Here is a 24,385-nt window from a genome sequence, read left to right as displayed (position 1 = left end):
TCATCAGATTGTGGAGAAGTCAAGGTATGCGACGTTTTTTTTTTAATGACGAGTCCGGGAAAAAGAGTGCGTTAAAATGAAGATACAAAATAAAATCAGGAAAAGCGGTGGTGAAAGAAAGAAAAATTAAAGATATGAGTAAAAGAGAAGAAAATATACTAATAAAAACCGAGGGGAGAAAGAGAGATGGATATAGTTGAGGCGGGGTGAGAGAGAAAGAAGGGAATGGTGCAGTAAAGCGTCACCATTCTAAATCTACTTTTTAGAACGGATAGATATAGGTAAGAAAGGGTCAATTTGACCCAGGCAGGAATATAATTGAGTTTCATTAATTTTAATGTAGAATTTTAAATTGTGATTATAAATATATATAAATGTATACATTTATTTACATATATAAAAAAGATAGAATAAAAAATAAATAAAATAATGTGAAATAATATAGGAAAAAGTGAGATTAGAGATACAGAAAGTTCGTTAGTCACACAAAAAGGGGGAATAGAAAAATATGTTATATTGATTAAATTATATATATATTTCATTAAATAAAATAGACATTTTTTGTATATTAATTCTATTTTTTATACTTTCCAACTTCCAAATAACGATGTTCACTTCTAGCAGGAATTGACTGATGTAATCGGCATATTCATCACAAATCTGAGTATTGTCCAATACTCCTGGATTCCCCATCAGAGAGAGATTAGTCTAACTGGTTTTGAGCAATTTATACAAGTTGACTTTTTTTTTTTTTTTTTTTTTCATTGGTTAATTCTATTTTTCATTGATTAATTCTTTTAATAATTTTACAAGCATTTCAGGATTTATTACTATTAGTAAACTTTATTTTATTAATAGTAGTTTTTTTTTAAATTTTTATTAGTGATGCTTCTAGTATTGCAAGTTTGTGTTAAAGTATATATGTGCTACCAACTAAAATCTTCCTAAATTGGGACAGGAATGTCAAGTGGCTAAATATAGCACTGTTTTTGAAGCGATGCCTGGTTAATCTCCTCGACAAGTGGTGGTAGTAAAATATATATATATATATATATATGGGAAGTTATCAAGAGTTAGGGCAAGATCAGCAAAGGTACACTCCTCCTGTAGGACAACGCTTCGGTCCACAACTCATGTCGCCAGATCAGAAGCACTGGTTCCTCTCCTAAAAATAACAGGCATGTTCAAAATTTTTGTCATTGTCTTATACGGTCCCGAGCAACGCCTGGTGGCCTTGCTACTTAATAATATATGGACAAGAACATATTATATGTATATATACACATGTATAGCAAATCATTTTATATGAATAAATTATATAAACACAATTCATTTGAATTAATTTTTGAATTATATAAAGACAACATTACTGCTCGTTTAGTTACCATGAGAACCCGATAAAAATAGAAAAGAATAAGTAAATAAGAATTCACAAAATGAATTAAATTTTAAACGGAAAAATAATTGATAGGAAAACATTACATATCTTCTATAATATAAAGCTGAACGTCTGTGTGTCTGGTCACGAATAGGCTCCTATATGGTTGACTATTATAGAAAACTGATCACATATAATGATAGATGTATCGAGACACAGGAATGGGTATGTTTGATCTGGCATGATGATGATTCATTAAAATTGTGGGTTCTGCGTACGGGCCTGATCCACAAAATATGGAAATAAAAAATTAAAAATTAAACAAAAACGTTTACAAGTGTTTTTGATATGGATGTACATAATAATACTTTATATTTATGTTTTAACTTAGATAGGGATGGTATAATAAAATTGTGGGGTCTGCGTTCGCGCCTGGCCCCCATAGAATGGAAATAGGCACAAACTTTAATAAAGACTTTTCATATCTATCTGCGTAAGTATACTTTGATAATTATGTTTCAGTTTGAAGAAATATGGAAATATGGTATATTAACATTATGGGGTGTTCGTGCACGCCTGACCTCATTAGAATGTAAATATGTCACAAAGTTTAACAAGGTTTTTTAATATAGATCTACAGAATATTGTGATAAGTGTTTCAGTGTGAACAGGTATGGTATAATAAATTATGGAGTTTATCTATTTTATTTTTACTTTCATCGTATTTTGCTTTGGTTTTGATATCGCCAAATTCGAAGCTATCTCTTTACAACCCTTCCTTTTCATAAATCAGAGTCCATTTTCTGTAGGCTGTTTTTGAACCCAGTCAACGACGGGTACTTTTGCTGGTATATATATATATATATATATATATATATATATATATATAATTCTTGGTTTGTTTGTTATTAGTAGTCTAAATAACCACTAAAATGATTGCTTCGACATTTTGGTATATGTTTACTGTACTCATGCGTGTTTTTATATATCTCTTTTTAATTATAACATTATATTTAATTATTCTTTAATAAATAGGTGGTTTTCTTTGTACCGATGGGCCATTTTTTTTTTTTTTCATTTGGGGACAATTATTTATCACCGCTTGCCGTCACGTGATATCACTTAAAGGAATTTTTGGTCTCACCATGATAGGCCGTGGTCTCGCTTAATGTAAACTAATCATGTTGTATGAAATAATTTTTTAAAATATCAGATTCTGATCGGTAAAATTTAAATGGATTTAACCACGGGATTCTTTATAATGTAACCATGTGATTGGAATTTAATTTAAATTAACCACATGTGGTTGCTTTCCTACGGGCAATAGGAATGCCGACGCTCAAAATGTATAAACATTTTGACCCCTCCCTTTACTTAAAAATTCACAAAAAAATCAGGAAATTAACCAATTTTAATGAAAACTTCAGTATTTATCAAATAATGATCGCTGAATTATTTCTTATTTAAATCTGTGTTTTGTTTAAACAAAATATACCTTTACTAAAGGTATGGTTTTCAGTAGTTAATAAAAAAAAACGCAAGAATTTATTGTAGCTTTTTTATATAAAGCATCATAATTTGTAACAATAAAAAAAATGATTTTTATAGGAAAATTACGAAAAAAGCCCCTAAGGTCTGTATTAATGAATTCGATATAACTCGAAGAAAAATGAATTTCTCAAACTACCGATATCATCATTGAATTAAGCATTCGTCGAAAACCTACAAAAAAAATTATGATAAATCGGCTTTCAAAACTGTCCCCCTATTCTTTGTTTACTTTTTGCCCGTACCTAAAAAATGGATATTAGCAGCAAATCGACCATTATGGATCATCTTTTTACTATTCAGGAAATTAAAGATTCAATTAGATTCCTATTTCAGTCACCTAAATTATTTAGTGTGAAATGAGTTTAGGAATTTATATTCAAACCTAAATATTATTTTTATTTAAAAAAAATAACATTAATACACTAAGTTAGGTAAAATTTGCATAGAATGCTCTGCTTTACGGTTGTTGTAAAAATGGAACGGAAATTTAAATTTCATTCTCTTTTAAATTCGGTACATTTTTACATTACGTCCAACACACCATTCACATTCGACATGTCAACTTTTATAGGTTTTCAGGTATGCTGACAAGGTTGGGGGTGTCTACTCCGAGAGCTGTTCTTAACATGGGTAGATTGGAGTGTTTATTCGTTGTAAACGTACCCGACAACCTATAAATGTCGACATTTCTAATGTTAACGGTAAGTTGGACTTAACAATAACAAAACGATATACGAAAGGGAAATAATTCCATTTTTAAACGAAAAAAATCAGTTTCTTTTTTCGTTTAAAAATGGAATTATTTCCCTTTCGTTAATAACTTTTTTTTTTTTTTTTTTTTTAAATATTTTGTGTTTTCTATATATAAAGTACAATTGTTGAATGTTATTCTTTTGATTATATTCGTTTGTGGGGGGGCACAATTAAAAAAAGATTAAAACAGAGCGAAATTTAAGTTTCCATTGCATACTCAGCACATACTCAACAAGTTTTATCGTAACTTACATTATATTAAAAACCGAGCGACCCATAAAGATCTAGTAGCTGAGTGTCAAATCTTAAAATATTGGGGAAAAAAAAAGGAAAAAATAGAACCGCTTCCAAACATACTGGCAATAATTTGGTTTCGTCCTTCCTTTGGGTGTTTCCAATAAGGGGGGTTGATTTACTAGGATTTGTATTAGAAGCTGAGCACTTTTTAAAATTATTTAATCGTTGAATTTACATTTTGGTTAAATTTGTTTGTTTGCAATCGCTGATAGTCCACTCAAAAAAATTGAACAAAAGACGGAATTAAAAAGAATGGTACTCATGCAGAATTTGACCCCCCCCCCTGGATTCCAATTATGATTAGGGTTCGATCGGCAATCACCGGATTCAACCGAACGTTGTTCAAATGTTGAAACACTAAATCAACATTTTATTTATTTTTTTGCATAATTAATGATGAGAATATTTTTTCTGTTTAGTTTCTTAACATCTGTTGACAAAAAATAATTTGTACATTCTTGAAAAAAAATAAAACTTTTCTCTACTTTCACCTAACTATTTACAGTGTTCATATAAAGCATTCATCTGTTCTGTTTATAATAAAAATTCTGTTTTCAAAAAGAAACGTTTACTGCCAAATTTCTTTAAAAAAAAGTGTAAGTTTTCCTGAAATAAAACAAGCTTTCACCTGACAATTTATGGTAAAAAATTAATCTTTTTTGGGGAAAAAAACCCAACTTTTATTGATAAAAAAATTGCAAAAAATAATAAAAGTAAATAAACAATACAAAATGCAATTTATCTTGAGGAATGTGTTCCATTTTAACAAACTGAACTACAGCAACGTGTGGCCGGGTACAGCTAGTATATATAATATATATATATATATATATATATATATAAAGCTCACCAGATTTATCGCGACACACAGACAAAACTACAAAAGCTTAATTGTTATATCTGAATTAAATTTTAATATTAAACTCTGTCTCCATGACAACACATGCCGCATTCCGCGTTAACGCTTTCACTTTCGTCCTGAATTAAAACAGTACCTCATTTCTTATTCGCTAAAATTAAATAAGATGATACATTAATAAGCTAAAATTAAAAGAAAAATAATTTTTTTTTAAAATAAGATAAAGGTGAATATACAATCTCAAAGAATGTATAATAGGATTATACAGTCTGAATTCTTCTGAATATTTCATCAAATACAGCCCCAAAATACCCATATATTTTCATTCTTTTACAATTATTTCTGGATTTATCCAACTTATTCATAACATTTTTATACAAAATTAGGTGATTTGTTCAAAATCATTATATTCTATCAGAAAAAAAATCTAATTGAAAAAAATTGCCTTATATATTTTATTTTGGAAATTATGAAAAAAAATATTAACTTAGGCGAATTTTTTGAAATTCCATTATGTTAAAAGAAAATCCTTTATCACTTATTTTGAAAACATACAATCTTTTGATTATTATATTCAAATTTACATGTCTTGTTGAAGTAGTTATTAGCAATCGATTTTATAAGTTCTCTACACACTCAACGAATTCCTTTACTATAGATCACTGAAAGAAGAATACAATAAAGGTGAATTATTAATCTTAAAGCTGTCTTGTAAGGTTTTATACTCACTTGAAAATTAATATATAATATTGGATTCCATTATGTTTAATCTTGAAATGATTTTAATAATCCTTTATTTTTATCTGATCAGTACACTAATAAACGTATTTTTGTCAACGTTATTGTGTGCCATCTATATAATACCAAATCTCTCTGAATTCTTCCGGTTTTCATATCACATCTTAATTTTATGCCAGTATTTCTTTTATTTCTATGGAAGTTCAAACCTATATATGATTTAGACAGCAAAATAATAAGCTTATATTTTTTCTAATTGAAAGTAGTATAAGTATATTTTGCTGTTTAAAACATTTGGGCATTTCGGTTAATGGCATGTTTTTATGGTTTATGACTATTTTATATTGGGAACCAATTCTTAAGCAAATGAATTTTTTCTTTTCTGTAATTGTAGAAACAACTACGGTTTATACTATTTAATCCGGAAGTTAAGAGAAAATCCGAAAGCTTTCACATTTCTTAAGATGAAAACTCTTCTCGAAAACGTCACTGGCCTTTCATGATTGGATGAGAATCATACTTTGTGAATATATCAATGTCAGTTGATGGATGACTCAAGTCAGCCCAAGTATTATTAGTTACGTTAAGCATATTTGATATGTAGACAATGCTAGTAATGTTATAAAAATTGTAAAATGTTTAGACAATGGGCTATTTATGTAGTAACAATAGCATCAATCACAATGAAATAATTTGATTTTCTCAATGATTTTTTAAAAAAGGTTTTTATTCTCTAATCGTTCCTTTGATTTTAGGCATGTAATCAATAAGTCATTATTTGCGTCTATGATTTTCGCCTTTGAATTTCAGTTTCAAAAAAGGAATAAAAACTGATGCATGAATAAACATATTTCAAACAAATCAATTTAATTTATAGAAATCAGACATTTTTTGGATTTTTTAAAAATTATATTGTCAATTGTTGGAACAATTTTCTCATCAGTATCACAGCTTGCTGGATGTCAACGCCAGATATTAAGTTTACCCACATTTCCTATGAATTAATTTCCTGTCTCTTGATATAAATCTCTTTGTTTTACAAATTCAATTCACAATAAATATACAGAAAATTTGATGAAATAAATTACTCTTTGAAGCAAGTATCAAATATAAACTGACAGTTTACAGGAACATAAAAGTGATCCATATATAAACTCTATGCGATTATTTCAAATCAATAAAAAGAAAAGTTGTTATTCTGTTAATCCTGAAGTCTTCATACCGAAATACAGATTATATTGAAAACGTTTGAAAATGAGATTGTAGGACCGTATATTAAATGGCATCACTGGATTTATCATCGATTACCTAGAAAAGAATTATGTTCTAATCTGTGTTACAATGAATAACCCGTGGTTTTTGTGTATAATGATATTTTTTAAAACATTGAGCCTAGCATATTTTTGTGTAAATATTCAGTCTATTTTCATGTATTTAACCTAGTATATTTTTGTGTAAATATTGAGCTCAGTATATTTTTAGGTAAATATGGAGCCTAGTATATTTTGGGGCTAATATTGATCCTTGAATATTTTTGTGTAAATATTGAGCTTACTATATTATGTTACTATTGGGATCAATATATTTTGTGCAAAAATAGAGCCCAGTATATTTTAGCTTAACCATTGAGCCCAGTATATTTTTGTATAACTATTGAGGTTAGTATATTTTTGTTTAAATATAGAGTTTAGTATATTTAATTTAAATATAGAGTTTAGTATATTTAATTTAAATATAAAGTTTAGTATATTTAATTTAAATATAAAGTTTAGTATATTTAATTTAAATATAGAGTTTAGTATATTTAATTTAAATATAGACTTTAGTATATTTAATTTAATTATAGACTTTAGTATATTTAATTTAAATATAGACTTTAGTATATTTAATTTAAATATAGACTTTAGTATATTTAATTTAAATATAGTTTAGTATATTTAATTTAAATATAGACTTTAGTATATTTAATTTAAATATAGACTTTAGTATATTTAATTTAAATATAGAGTTTAGTATATTTAATTTAAATATAGACTTTAGTATATTTAATTTAAATATAGACTTTAGTATATTTAATTTAAATATAGACTTTAGTATATTTAATTTAAATATAGACTTTAGTATATTTAATTTAAATATAGACTTTAGTATATTTAATTTAAATATAGAGTTTAGTATATTTAATTTAAATATAGACTTTAGTATATTTAATTTAAATATAGACTTTAGTATATTTAATTTAAATATAGACTTTAGTATATTTAATTTAAATATAGACTTTAGTATATTAAATTTAAATATAGTTTAGTATATTTTATTTAAATATAGAGTTTAGTATATTTTATTTAAATAAAGAGTTTAGTATATTTTATTTAAATAAAGAGTTTAGTATATTTTATTTAAATAAAGAGTTTAGTATATTTTATTTAAATATAGAGTATAGTATATTTTATTTAAATATAGAGTATAGTATATTTTATTTAAATATAGTTTAGTATATTTTATTTAAATATAGAGTTTAGTATATTTTATTTAAATATAGAGTTTAGTATATTTTATTTAAATATAGAGTTTAGTATATTTTATTTAAATATAGAGTTTAGTATATCTTATTTAAATATAGAGTTTAGTATATCTTATTTAAATATAGAGTTTAGTATATCTTATTTAAATATAGAGTTTAGTATATCTTATTTAAATATAGAGTTTAGTATATCTTATTTAAATATAGAGTTTAGTATATCTTATTTAAATATAGAGTTTAGTATATCTTATTTAAATATAGAGTTTAGTATATCTTATTTAAATATAGAGTTTAGTATATCTTATTTAAATATAGAGTTTAGTATATCTTATTTAAATATAGAGTTTAGTATATCTTATTTAAATATAGAGTTTAGTATATCTTATTTAAATATAGAGTTTAGTATATCTTATTTAAATATAGAGTTTAGTATATCTTATTTAAATATAGAGTTTAGTATATCTTATTTAAATATAGAGTTTAGTATATCTTATTTAAATATAGAGTTTAGTATATCTTATTTAAATATAGAGTTTAGTATATCTTATTTAAATATAGAGTTTAGTATATCTTATTTAAATATAGAGTTTAGTATATCTTATTTAAATATAGAGTTTAGTATATCTTATTTAAATATAGAGTTTAGTATATCTTATTTAAATATAGAGTTTAGTATATCTTATTTAAATATAGAGTTTAGTACATTTAATTTAAATATAGAGTTTAGTACATTTAATTTAAATATAGAGTTTGGTACATTTAATTTAAATATAGAGTTTAGTACATTTAATTTAAATATAGAGCTTAGTACATTTAATTTAAATATAGAGTTTAGTATATTTTATTTAAATAAAATTTAAATTTCTTTTCTGTAATTGTAGAAACAACGACAGTTTATACTATTTAATCCGGAAGTTAAGAGAAGTTGTTAAAATATTGAGCTTAGTATATTTTTGTTAAAATATTGAGCTTAGTATATTTTTGTTAAAATATGGAGCTTAGTATATTTTTGTTAAAATATGGAGCTTAGTATATTTTTGTTAAAATATGGAGCTTAGTATATTTTTGTTAAAATATGGAGCTTAGTATATTTTTGTTAAAATATGGAGCTTAGTATATTTTTGTTAAAATATGGAGCTTAGTATATTTTTGTTAAAATATGGAGCTTAGTATATTTTTGTAAAAATATGGAGCTTAGTATATTTTTGTAAAAATATGGAGCTTAGTATATTTTTGTAAAAATATGGAGCTTAGTATATTTTTGTTAAAATATGGAGCTTAGTATATTTTTGTAAAAATATGGAGCTTAGTATATTTTTGTAAAAATATGGAGCTTAGTATATTTTTGTAAAAATATGGAGCTTAGTATATTTTTGTAAAAATATGGAGCTTAGTATATTTTTGTAAAAATATGGAGCTTAGTATATTTTTGTAAAAATATGGAGCTTAGTATATTTTTGTAAAAATATGGAGCTTAGTATATTTTTGTAAAAATATGGAGCTTAGTATATTTTTGTTAAAATATGGAGCTTAGTATATTTTTGTAAAAATATGGAGCTTAGTATATTTTTGTTAAAATATGGAGCTTAGTATATTTTTGTTAAAATATGGAGCTTAGTATATTTTTGTTAAAATATTGAGCTTAGTATATTTTTGTTAAAATATTGAGCTTAGTATATTTTTGTTAAAATATTGAGCTTAGTATATTTTTGTTAAAATATTGAGCTTAGTATATTTTTGTTAAAATATTGAGCTTAGTATATTTTTGGTTAAAATATTGAGCTTAGTATATTTTTGTTAAAATATTGAGCTTAGTATATTTTTGTTAAAATATTGAGCTTAGTATATTTTTGTTAAAATATTGAGCTAAGTATATTTTTGTAAAAATATGGAGCTTAGTATATTTTTGTAAAAATATGGAGCTTAGTATATTTTTGTAAAAATATTGAGCTTAGTATATTTTTGTAAAAATATTGAGCTTAGTATATTTTTGTAAAAATATTGAGCTTAGTATATTTTTGTAAAAATATTGAGCTTAGTATATTTTTGTAAAAATATTGAGCTTAGTATATTTTTGTAAAAATATTGAGCTTAGTATATTTTTGTTAAAATATTGAGCTTAGTATATTTTTGTTAAAATATTGAGCTTAGTATATTTTTGTTAAAATATTGAGCTTAGTATATTTTTGTTAAAATATTGAGCTTAGTATATTTTTGTTAAAATATTGAGCTTAGTATATTTTTGTTAAAATATTGAGCTTAGTATATTTTTGTTAAAATATTGAGCTTAGTATATTTTTGTTAAAATATTGAGCTTAGTATATTTTTGTTAAAATATTGAGCTTAGTATATTTTTGTTAAAATATTGAGCTTAGTATATTTTTGTTAAAATATTGAGCTTAGTATATTTTTGTTAAAATATTGAGCTTAGTATATTTTTGTTAAAATATTGAGCTTAGTATATTTTTGTTAAAATATTGAGCTTAGTATATTTTTGTTAAAATATTGAGCTTAGTATAATGTTGCAAACTAGTGAATTAAATATATTTTTGCATAACTATTAAACTTGGTATCTTTTTGTGGAAATATTGACCTTAGTTTTTTTTCTGTGAATATTGAGCTTAGTTTTTTGTCTGTGAATATTGAGCTTAGTTTTTTTTCTGTGAATATTGAGCTTAGTTTTTTTTCTGTAAATATTGAGCTTAGTTTTTTTTCTGTAAATATTGAGCTTAGTTTTTTTTCTGTAAATATTGAGCTTAGTTTTTTTTCTGTAAATATTGAGCTTAGTTTTTTTTCTGTAAATATTGAGCTTAGTTTTTTTTCTGTAAATATTGAGCTTAGTATATTTTGTCTGTAGACATTGAGATTAGTATATTTTGTCTGTAGATATTGAGATTAGTATATTTTGTCTGTAGATATTGAGATTAGTATATTTTGTCTGTAGATATTTAGATTAGTATATTTTGTCTGTAGACGTTGAGATTAGTATATTTTGTCTGTAGACGTTGAGATTAGTATATTTTGTCTGTAGACGTTGAGATTAGTATATTTTGTCTGTAGACGTTGAGATTAGTATATTTTGTCTGTAGACATTGAGATTAGTATATTTTGTCTGTAGATATTGAGATTAGTATATTTTGTCTGTAGATATTGAGATTAGTATATTTTGTCTGTAGATATTGAGATTAGTATATTTTGTCTGTAGACGTTGAGATTAGTATATTTTGTCTGTAGATATTGAGATTAGTATATTTTGTCTGTAGATATTGAGATTAGTATATTTTGTCTGTAGATATTGAGATTAGTATATTTTGTCTGTAGATATTGAGATTAGTATATTTTGTCTGTAGATATTGAGATTAGTATATTTTGTCTGTAGACATTGAGATTAGTATATTTTGTCTGTAGATATTGAGATTAGTATATTTTGTCTGTAGATATTGAGATTAGTATATTTTGTCTGTAGATATTGAGATTAGTATATTTTGTCTGTAGATATTGAGATTAGTATATTTTGTCTGTAGATATTGAGATTAGTATATTTTGTCTGTAGATATTTAGATTAGTATATTTTGTCTGTAGACATTGAGATTAGTATATTTTGTCTGTAGACGTTGAGATTAGTATATTTTGTCTGTAGACGTTGAGATTAGTATATTTTGTCTGTAGACGTTGAGATTAGTATATTTTGTCTGTAGACGTTGAGATTAGTATATTTTGTCTGTAGACGTTGAGATTAGTATATTTTGTCTGTAGACGTTGAGATTAGTATATTTTGTCTGTAGACGTTGAGATTAGTATATTTTGTCTGTAGACGTTGAGATTAGTATATTTTGTCTGTAGACGTTGAGATTAGTATATTTTGTCTGTAGACGTTGAGATTAGTATATTTTGTCTGTAGACGTTGAGATTAGTATATTTTGTCTGTAGACGTTGAGATTAGTATATTTTGTCTGTAGACGTTGAGATTAGTATATTTTGTCTGTAGACGTTGAGATTAGTATATTTTGTCTGTAGACGTTGAGATTAGTATATTTTGTCTGTAGACGTTGAGATTAGTATATTTTGTCTGTAGACGTTGAGATTAGTATATTTTCTACATTTGTACACTTGAGTAGAAATAGTGTAGACAAGAAATAAACTGGAAAATGTGCATTCACATTTTGGAATCAACATTTCCCAATATTTGGCATTTTTTCTTTTGTTTTTGCAAGAATGTCAATCTCATGTTTTTGCACCTCATTTTTACAAGTCACATAAAATCGTGAACTTTCTGTCAGCAGAAACAGCAAAAGAAATGAGAAGTATGTGCCAACACAAAAATTGTGTTATAATTTGTGTGGAACATAAAAGGTGTTATCCATTATGTGCGAAAGGAACAAGAAAATGCTATTATTGGAGACATTTATTACCAGCATATAGATGACATATTCCATCAGAAGTAGACAACTTTGTGAATGGGATGGGCATTATTTTCTTGCATCCCAAATTCTTACTCGTTCAGTAAACTCAATGAAATATAATATGATGTCAGGATGACAAGAAATGCGCATTTCACCATTTGCACCAAATTTAGAACTGACAGAGCATAAATTCCTTCAATCACTAGATTATCCTGGAATTTTCAGAGAATTTAGAATGAAAATAGAAAAATGTTTTAGCAGATGCTTTAGAAATACTTTTCAATTACAAAATAAAAAAAATAATTTTCGCTGCTACAATAATTAGGAAAATTATTTTATTGATAACTTGCCCGTAAATGTTGTCCAGGAAATCGATTTTTAACAAGATAGTTAAAGTATTCATTATAGTTTATATTATTTAGATTATTCAGACTACTGTTCTTACTGTGGCTGTTATTTTAGAACGTTTCAATTGATGCAAGTGCTGAAATGCTTCAGATGTACCTTGTTGAAGTAGCAAATCCTTCTCTTGAACTCGACAATCTTTCTGTCAAACTCTGCACAAAATTTGAAACAACTCTTTGTGTAATTCACATGTAATAGTATGGTTTTGTTCCGTCATTCATGACTAGGTAAAACTTAAGTAATTAGCAATTGTATTTTGAGTATCACCCGCACTTAGCCTTCAGAAGAGTGTAGCTTACAACAACTGATTAGGGTATATTTCTGTTTTGAGGAAGAACGGTAGAGCATATATAAGTAACTAACCCTAACCCTTACCTCTTTCAAGATGAAACATGAAGGAATGGCCGTTTCAAATGCGCCCTTGTCATATCAAAGAGCCTACTGTTGATTTTATATGTCTGGTCTTACTGGTTGTGCGGCAATAATAGGTTGAATTTAAATTTAAAATGAATAGTCAAGTATCATTGTGAAGCCGTGCCTCAAACAGAAACATTTATTTCGAACGCGCCTCTGTCACATCAAAGAACTTAGTGTTGATTAATTGATGTTGGGCCTTTCCGTTTGTGATAATAAAACTTCTCAAATGCACTTTTGATGTTAGGCTGTGTGAGAGGTAACTTTGATCAAAATCGCCAGTTCCTTCTTTCATGGGATTATTTTGATTATCGATACTTATCACAGACTTTCTGATATAAAACCTATGTAAGAACACTGCCAGGCACATAAAGTACCTTCGTGTAAAATTTCATAAAAATCGATCCAACCGCTTTCGAATCCATAGAGAACGAACTCCTAGACACACACACATAATGTTTATGGAAAAGATGTGCTTATTTAATTATATTTTGCCCTTTAATCACTTTGTATTATACAAATTTAGGTAATATATATATATATATATATATATATATATATATATATATATATACCTAAATGTGTACAATATACAGGTTGTTAAAGCAAAAGTGATGCCAAGATTGCCATTGAAATAAGCTATCACATTTCGATAATCTGCTGAATGATGTAAAAGAACATTTATTACTTCTCCAGTAGCAAGTCTCATCTCATGCATATCATAAATGCCTCTGAAGAGTTGAAAAATAAGCCATCGGCTCTATTGTACAAGCATGCATCGACTGGGATGCTGAGATTCTTCTTTGATGAAAAGAATTTTGAGCCTGACTGGTTGATTAGCAAAAACATTAAAGTTTTCATCATGAAGCATATGAAGTTTCCCTCTTTGTTCAGTTTTCGAGTTATCTCCAGTGATGGGAGACATCATGACACTGTTCTTCTTTCAAAGGAGTATGAGTGTTACCATCAAATTTACCAGGAGTTGCTGAGGAGTATAGTGAAACTCTTGATGAAAGAGATTGCCACCGGACATCCCTATGTCTCTAAGGGGAACTCTGCTCCTGAACATAAGGCAAAGATGACAAAGGCGGGGTTGCTCAACAATGTTTTTCACCATTTGTCGCCAGACTTGTGGCCACCCTCTTCATTCAACTACAACCTCTGATGTATGATCAAGGCCAAGACTAACATTTCTGATGTATGATCAAGGCCAAGACTAACAAAAATGTCCACACCATGACCGATTCTCTGACGGCTACCATGGTGAAATAATTCACTACTATAGACAAGGACATGGTTGTCGCAGTGTGTAACTCTTTTCGTGCCTGTCTTGAGATTGTCTCCACTAACGTCAATTACATTGAAAAATGAAGTAGTATGTACCTAACTGTTGGCAAATAAACTGACTTTCTGCATATAGGTTTATTTTGGTTTTATTAACCATTTTCTTTACTTTGCATCGTGGTGGGTCTTGCTGCAACCTACTGTATATGCATATTCAAAGTTATATATATATATAATATATATATATAGAGAGAGAGAGAGATTTATAAATAATGAAATAATATTGTACTTGTGGTATTTCTTATTTAAAAGATTATAACATAATTAGCTTTAATCTGAATTAAAAATAGAATTCAAGCAAATCTCATTTTCTACAGTTAATGAACATGGCATCTCGTTTTTAGTAAATTAAATGAGAAGCTGAATTCCATCTTCAAATGCAGTGAAGAGAAGAGTTTTGCTTGGTCGTGTTCATTTCATGTGAAAATCAATGAAGGCTCAAGATGCAGCTTTAAACTAAGCTGATCCTATTAATCAAGCATCGGTTCAAGTAACCGGCTCAAAAATGAACAACTTGTGTTTCACTAATTCATAATTTCTTAATATTAAATTAAAAATCAACCATATCTTTAGTCCTTTTCTCTTTTCCTATCTTGTTATCTGGATTCTTTTATCTTTAATTGTTTTTTTTTTATTTAATTGCTTTTTAAATCTCGGTCCCAGAGTCATGATGACATTAAAATCAATTTAAAAAATATTTTCATTAAAAAAAGTAGCTTTTTGGAAAGTTAATCTTGATTATCATTGTATCGTGTTAGCATTACCTTAGAACTGTTATGAGATTATAAAAAAATGTTATGATAATGTTGTTTTGATGTCTATTTATAATTTTATTGCACAATTCCAATATATAAGGATTTTAATTCCAATATATGAGGATTTTCTATTTGGCTTGTTAGAATGGCTTCTAAGGAGTCAAACTTGAAACAAATCAGTTGACCTCGGCAGGAGTAAACAAACTAAAGTCTGAGCATGCGTATACATTTTTAGCTTGAAGACACTTAATTTTAAGTGCTTTTCATCTATCTAGCAATACCTCAGATGGTAAAAACGAAGGCTGAAGCGCTAAATAACAACTAAGACTATATTACTGAATGTTTTGATTTAAGCTGATGTCACTGAAGTCATTTTTTTAAAAACTTTTGAAATATTGCTTTATATATATTAGGTACAATATAATAATCAATACAGAATTTCTGCAATAATAAATGCGAAATCTGAATGAAATAATCATGTATAATATTATGCATATTTTATGACTGGCCAAAGACTAATATGTTTGGATTTGGTCATATATGTTGTTATATTATACGAAGATACTTGACGCCTGTTGATAGTAATTTTAAAATTAAATTTATTATCTATTATAGGAAATTTCGAACACAAAACCTTGTGGTTAAAAACAACTCTTCACCGGCGATAAAAACGTTGGAACAAACCAATGTAGTGTATAAATTTAAATGCTCTATTGGAGAATGTAACTCCAAAAATAATACATACATTGGGCATACAACAACAACGTTGTCTCGGCGAATAACTACGCACCTTAACGACACAAGCGCGATTTACAAACATTTAAAAAAAGAACATAGCTGTCCCCCCTCCAATGTTAGAAAGGTCCTCGTTGACAACACAAAAATTATACAACGGGAAAATAATGTAAAAAAATTAAAGATTCTTGAAGCGTCGTACATTAGAACTCTTCAACCTAATATAAATGACATTGCATTTCAAAAAAGCAGTAACGTTCTGAAATGTCTTGCGTAGTCCGTGTTGGACGGACTTCGTACATGGTGTCTACGAACTTGCTGGTTTTAACACTCGAATTTTCAATCGACTTTTATTCTTAATCAACTTTTATTTTAACTCATCACTGACTATATATATTTTAGTTTTCATTTTTAATCCTCATTTTCGCAATCATGTATTTTTAACACCTGATGATGATTTGTGGACGAATCGAAAGCGCTCGTAACAGCAACATGTATGGATCCTTTATTAATATTTTTGATTTTGAAACAAAAAAGATAATACGAAAAATTGAAAAATTAAAAAAAAGAATTATAAGACAAAATATCTCCGTTGTATTTAATAATATTTGCTTGAATATATATATATATATATATATATATATATATATATATATATATATATATATATGTGTGTGTGTATGTGTTGTCATATATATGTGTGTTGTCATATATATATATATATATATATATATATGTGTGTGTTGTCATATATATATATATATATGTTGTCATATATATATATGTTGTCATATATATATATGTTGTCATATATATATATGTTGTCATATATATATATGTTGTCATATATATATATGTTGTCATATATATATATATGTTGTCATATATATATATATGTTGTCATATATATATATATGTTGTCATATATATATATATGTTGTCATATATATATATATGTTGTCATATATATATATATGTTGTCATATATATATATATGTTGTCATATATATATATATGTTGTCATATATATATATATGTTGTCATATATATATATATGTTGTCATATATATATATATGTTGTCATATATATATATATGTTGTCATATATATATATATGTTGTCATATATATATATATGTTGTCATATATATATATATGTTGTCATATATATATATATATGTTGTCATATATATATATATGTTGTCATATATATATATATATGTTGTCATATATATATATATATGTTGTCATATATATATATATGTTGTCATATATATATATATATGTTGTCATATATATATATATATATGTTGTCATATATATATATATGTTGTCATATATATATATATGTTGTCATATATATATATATGTTGTCATATATATATATATGTTGTCATATATATATATATGTTGTCATATATATATATATGTTGTCATATATATATATGTGTTGTCATATATATATATATGTGTTGTCATATATATATATATATATGTTGTCATATATATATATATATATGTTGTCATATATATATATATATATGTTGTCATATATATATATATATATGTTGTCATATATATATATATATATGTTGTCATATATATATATATATGTTGTCATATATATATATATATATGTTGTCATATATATATATATATATGTTGTCATATATATATATATATGTTGTCATATATATATATATATATGTTGTCATATATATATATATATATGTTGTCATATATATATATATATATGTTGTCATATATATATATATATATGTTGTCATATATATATATATATATGTTGTCATATATATATATATATATGTTGTCATATATATACATATATATATATGTTGTCATATATATACATATATATATATATGTTGTCATATATATACATATATATATATATGTTGTCATATATATACATATATATATATATGTTGTCATATATATACATATATATATATATATGTTGTCATATATATACATATATATATATATGTTGTCATATATATACATATATATATATATGTTGTCATATATATACATATATATATATATGTTGTCATATATATATATATGTTGTCATATATATACATATATATATATATATATATATATATATATATATGTTGTCATATATATATATATGTTGTCATATATATATATATATGTTGTCATATATATACATATATATATATATGTTGTCATATATATATATATGTTGTCATATATATACATATATATATATATATATATGTTGTCATATATATATATGTTGTCATATATATACATATATATATATATGTTGTCATATATATATATATATGTTGTCATATATATATATATGTTGTCATATATATATATATGTTGTCATATATATACATATATATATATATATGTTGTCATATATATATATATGTTGTCATATATATACATATATATATATATATGTTGTCATATATATATATATGTTGTCATATATATACATATATATATATATATGTTGTCATATATATATATATGTTGTCATATATATACATATATATATATATATGTTGTCATATATATATATATGTTGTCATATATATACATATATATATATATGTTGTCATATATATATATATGTTGTCATATATATACATATATATATATATATGTTGTCATATATATATATATGTTGTCATATATATACATATATATATATATGTTGTCATATATATATATATGTTGTCATATATATACATATATATATATATATGTTGTCATATATATATATATGTTGTCATATATATACATATATATGTTGTCATATATATATATATGTTGTCATATATATACATATATATATATATATGTTGTCATATATATATATATGTTGTCATATATATACATATATATATATATATATGTTGTCATATATATATATATGTTGTCATATATATACATATGTTGTCATATATATACATATATATATATATATATGTTGTCATATATATATATATGTTGTCATATATATACATATATATATATATATATGTTGTCATATATATATATGTTGTCATATATATACATATATATATATATGTTGTCATATATATATATATGTTGTCATATATATACATATATATATATATGTTGTCATATATATATATATGTTGTCATATATATATATATATATGTTGTCATATATATATATATGTTTTCATATATATACATATATATATATATGTTGTCATATATATATATATGTTTTCATATATATACATATATATATATATGTTGTCATATATATATATATGTTGTCATATATATATATATATATATATATATATATATATATGCATCGGGTAATATAATACGAATTCAAACACTAAGCAAATAAAAACAATATTAAAATAAACACACATAAAAATAGGAATAAAATTATGATAATTGGAAAAAATAAATAGGATAACGGAAAATTAAGACAAAAATATATAATTACTAAATAAAAAAAATAAAAATACGGAAGTACGGGTTAAACGGAAAACTATCTTTGCAAAAAATGGTGAAGGCAGGAAGCATGGCCGTGTAAATCTTTTTACCCGAATACGATGTCCAGCATGTTAAAATATACCATTTGTTGTAAAAATATAATGGATAAACATCTGAAAAACTTGGTGGGGACAGGATATTTTTACGGAAATATAAATCGTAAACTTGCCACTCATTAATGAAACAGCTGTAATGTAAAAACCCAGGAAATAAACGATGGTTATAAAAAAGAAAATGTGAGTCTTTTAATTTTCATCAAAACTTTGCACTATATATATATATGTATTTGTATTTATATATATCCCAAAAGCTAAGAACCTATTCTGTTCGTAACTTTTGCAGTGTACTAATCTAAAAACACGTTTACTTTTTTATTTTCCTTTATCACAGGTTTGACTTAATATTTGTCTTGTTTTCTTAACTTTCTCCTAAATCTTTTTTGTCAAAAAAATTAACCAATACTTTTTCTTATATTCAAAACGAGAAAAAAAATGTCTCCCATGAAATTGAACATTTCCCAAAATATATATGCATATTATCTGAACTTAAAAACATGCGGCTTTTTTTCTTCTAATGTATTAACCAGATTTTTAAACGAGTTAAAAATAACCAGACTTTTTCAATTTGATAAATGTTCCATTATAGCATATTTATTATGGGGTGGAGCTGGAACGGTCGAACATCCCAGCTCGATCTAGATAAAGGCAAAAAGTATCCATGCATTAACATGGGAGGGGAGACTATCTGTGGGACAACGGACTTTAAGTAGATATTAATAAGTCTTCTCACCTTTTTTTTTTTTTTTTTTTTTTTTTTTAGTTATTTATTTATTTTTCTCAATGGAGAGTAGATAATGCATGTGGGTGTGTTATCGGCAGCTCCATCTTTAGAAACAAATATCAATTTTGAATACAATTTCATTTTTATGATGACCAACACTGGTAATCGATTCATATGTTCTGACAAGTAAAGTATTTAATATTATTAATGCCAGGATTTATTTTCGTTAAATTTATAGGATTTTTTTAATGCATAAAGTTGTAAAGATTTTCAGCAAGAATGAGTTGTGTTCGAAGCTAAAAAAAACTAAATACAATAAACGATTATGTCAGCAAAGCAACTGATCCTGACAACATTCCCATCATAGTGTTTAAAAACACTGCAACTATAACTAGTGTCTATTCTAACAAAGCTGTTCAATCATTGCTAAAAAAGAAATGGTTGCAGTCACTTTGTCAGTCTTGCCAGTATTTAAAAATACTGGACCGATCTTCTGCACCTCAGGATAAACCAACTATTCTTCTGTGCATTATGAGTAAATTACTTGAATCTGTGATAAAGGTATCAATCACTTCAGAAAAAAAATCTGCTCTTTGACAAGCAATATGCATTTCGTCCTACTTTTTTTATCTTTACTCATATTTTATGTTTTAATATTTGATTTTATTACTTTTCAAAATTTTCACACAATCTTTAATGCAATTTAAATTTATTTTGTTTCACTATTAACTTATTATAATTTCTAGTCGACTTATATTTTAATCATTTCTTGCTTCCGTGTTTAGTTCTTAGTAATCAATCCTCTTCCATACCCTCCTCCGTTTCTTAAACATACTCAGTCCATACGCTCCCAAATGCGACTAAATCTTTATAAAATTTTGTACATTCCACAAAATCTGCCATTAGGTTGGCTAAATGGTAGAGCTGATGGATACTTTCTAGTCTAATGGGCCAGATATCCCAAACAGTGAAACCGCCAATATCAATAACTAACTTTCAACTTATTGCATAATAATAAATCAAAATAATAAAAAAAAACGAATTTAGATGTCTGTCTTTCATGGAATACAAATATATTTTTGTAGAATGATGATTCTGCAAACAAGTTTGCACCTTTCATTTCCAATGTAAAATGTTTTTCATTAAGAAATGGACAAATATTTTTGGCCGCATATTTTTCTGCCGCAAGTAGTGATGAGTGAGGAAGTAGAAAATTTGTCTAAAAATTACGAATTTGTTTATGAAAGTAAACGGTACTTTTGCAGAATTTGACCCAGATCCTTGGGATTTTCCGTCAATTATAGCTCGGGCTCGACTGCTAATCACTGGATTAAGCTGAACGTTGTACAAATGTTGAAACGCAAAATCGATATATATATATATATATATATATATATATATATATATATTGTATAAAAAAATGTAATCTTTTAATTACTATTTGGCTGCCCCCAGCAAAATAGTAATGAAAAAAATTCATTATTTTTTGCTTATTTTTAAACACTTGTTGATAAAAAATAATTTGTAAATTATCTTGAAAGAAAAACTTTTCTGTACTTTCACTTAATTTACGGTTTTCCTAAAAATAATTTATCTTTTCTTATAAAAAAACAACTACAAAAAAAAAAACGTTTACTGCCAATTTTCTTTAAAAAAAAAAAAACTGTACTTTTACCTTACAATTTATTGCTAAAGAAAAACATTCATATTTTGTTTGGAAAAAAAAAAGAAAGAACTTTTATTGGTAAAAAATTGCAAAAACAAAATAAACAATACAATATGCAACTTTCTTGAAAAAAAATGTATATTCAGTTAATTTACAGGAGGGTTTTGTTTAATATTTATTGTATTTTTTTTTTTTTTTTAATCCGGTCTGCCGATCGAACCCCAACCATAATTCACGGAGAATTCTGAGGATCCTAGTCAAATGTTGCAATAGTACCAAGTAAACATTAAGATTAATATTTCATTTGAAATAAAAGTGAACAAAAATATAAAACCGTCAACTTCGAATTATGTTACAAATAAAAGTAAACGAATTCTTTTAGAGAAATGTTTTTGTAATTTACAATCATATTACTTTGTCACTCATATTAATTCAGCAAACATAATTGATAATGGACAAAAGTACCGCATTGCATTTTCACCTTTTTTTTGCTTACATATTTCTGTGTTGCCATTTTATGTTTACTGGTCAAAGACGAAATAAAAGATAAATGTTAGAAAGATGTAGTTTGGTGAAATCAGAAGACATTTAGAAGTCACATAAGCACATATTGGAACTTATCTCAACCTTGCTATTTATAATCACTAACTTCAAATATTTTGTCAAACTCTCAATACCGGATGATACCCATTCCAAATTTCAGAAATCATTTTTATCTACAATTTTATAAATTTTATGTAAAGTGAATTGATCGACTTCCTTGAACATTAATTTTCGAAACTGGAAACTGGTTGTGTTTCCAGGATCTTCCAAACTCTTCCCCGTGTTATTTTTGGGATATTTTTTCCTATTACCTACGTTTTTCTGACTTTATTCCCTGAGGAATGGTCTGAACTGAATGATCTAAATAAAATCAGTTGAAAGATCAGCAGACATGTTCAAAGAGATTAGGCATCATTTTCTCTATTTCTTAGCAGATTTCTACTGAAGAAAGAGATTAGAAGGTGACTTGCTTTGATCTTCTTGCTTCATATAACTTTTTTGGAATTCGATCAAAATAATAGTTTCCAAACTTTTATATTCACTTAATATTTATTTTCCCTTGATATATTTATACATTTCTATAAAATAATGTCTATACAATTATAAAATAATATCCATATAATTATAAAATAATGTATAGAAACTTTTTCTCATGTAGTTAAAGTTAATATTTACGTAAGTTGTTAATGTACAAATTCTCATATTATTATTGTTATCTTACAAGCTGACATCACATAGACAAACGTATGAGATTTTATGATATTGCCACTTCATTAACTAGAATGACTTTAGTAAAATAACAACTGGACTAGTTTATTAAAGGGAATATATAAGACATGGCTGGACCATGAATATAGAAAGAATATTAAGTTTAATATTGATATTATATAGAATTACATTGAAAAGGGGCGTGTCGAAAGGCTCTACAATTAGAAATCGATGATATTTACTTCACTCTCCCTATTTTAGCATATCGATTTTTTCGCTCTTATATAATCACTTATATATATTTACACTTATATAATTATATCATGTTTGTAGGGTCTGTGTCGTCTTGCCACTCTGTCTCTTTCTTTGAGGACACAATTCAAATCAAAACACTATATTAAAATCACACTTTTAACAAATAAATTTTAAAAGAAATCCAACAGTGGTATTTTTTATTGGATTTTCATACCAAACAAGGCACAATGCTACTTTGATGTAGGAGGCTACTACCGGAGATATCATTTGCTGGGATACTATGTAGGGAGTTGAGCAGCAAGGTGTATGTGTATTACTTCAACTTTTGCATGTTAGTAGAGTTAGGAAAGTAGGGATCAGGAAGAGAATTCCAAAGTCTAGCAGCGCTAGGGAAGAAACTATTAGAGTAGAAGGCTCTCTGGCATCTAGGGATCTCTACATTGTAGGGGTGGGATTTAACTACTTGTTAGGTATGTTGCAATATTTACGTTGAGGGGAAAAGGCTTGTGGTTTGGAGCACTTACCATTAGAATACTTATAAAACATAGGGATACAACATTTCATCGATGGGACAGAGGTTGAAGCCTAGCTGACAATTTAGGATCTTCAGGTTGGCAACTCTTTTTTTTTTTTTTTTTTTTAACCCTTTCTAAGAGTGAGAGATTAGTAGCAGATGCACCAGTCCAAATGTGGCAACAATACTCCATACATGGACGAATGGTGGCCTTGTAGAGG

The sequence above is a fragment of the Euprymna scolopes genome, chromosome 18 (genome assembly GCF_053919585.1).
Source record: "Euprymna scolopes isolate OS-2025 chromosome 18, ASM5391958v1, whole genome shotgun sequence".
Lineage (NCBI taxonomy): Eukaryota > Metazoa > Mollusca > Cephalopoda > Sepiida > Sepiolidae > Euprymna > Euprymna scolopes.
This window is presented reverse-complemented; position numbering follows the sequence as displayed.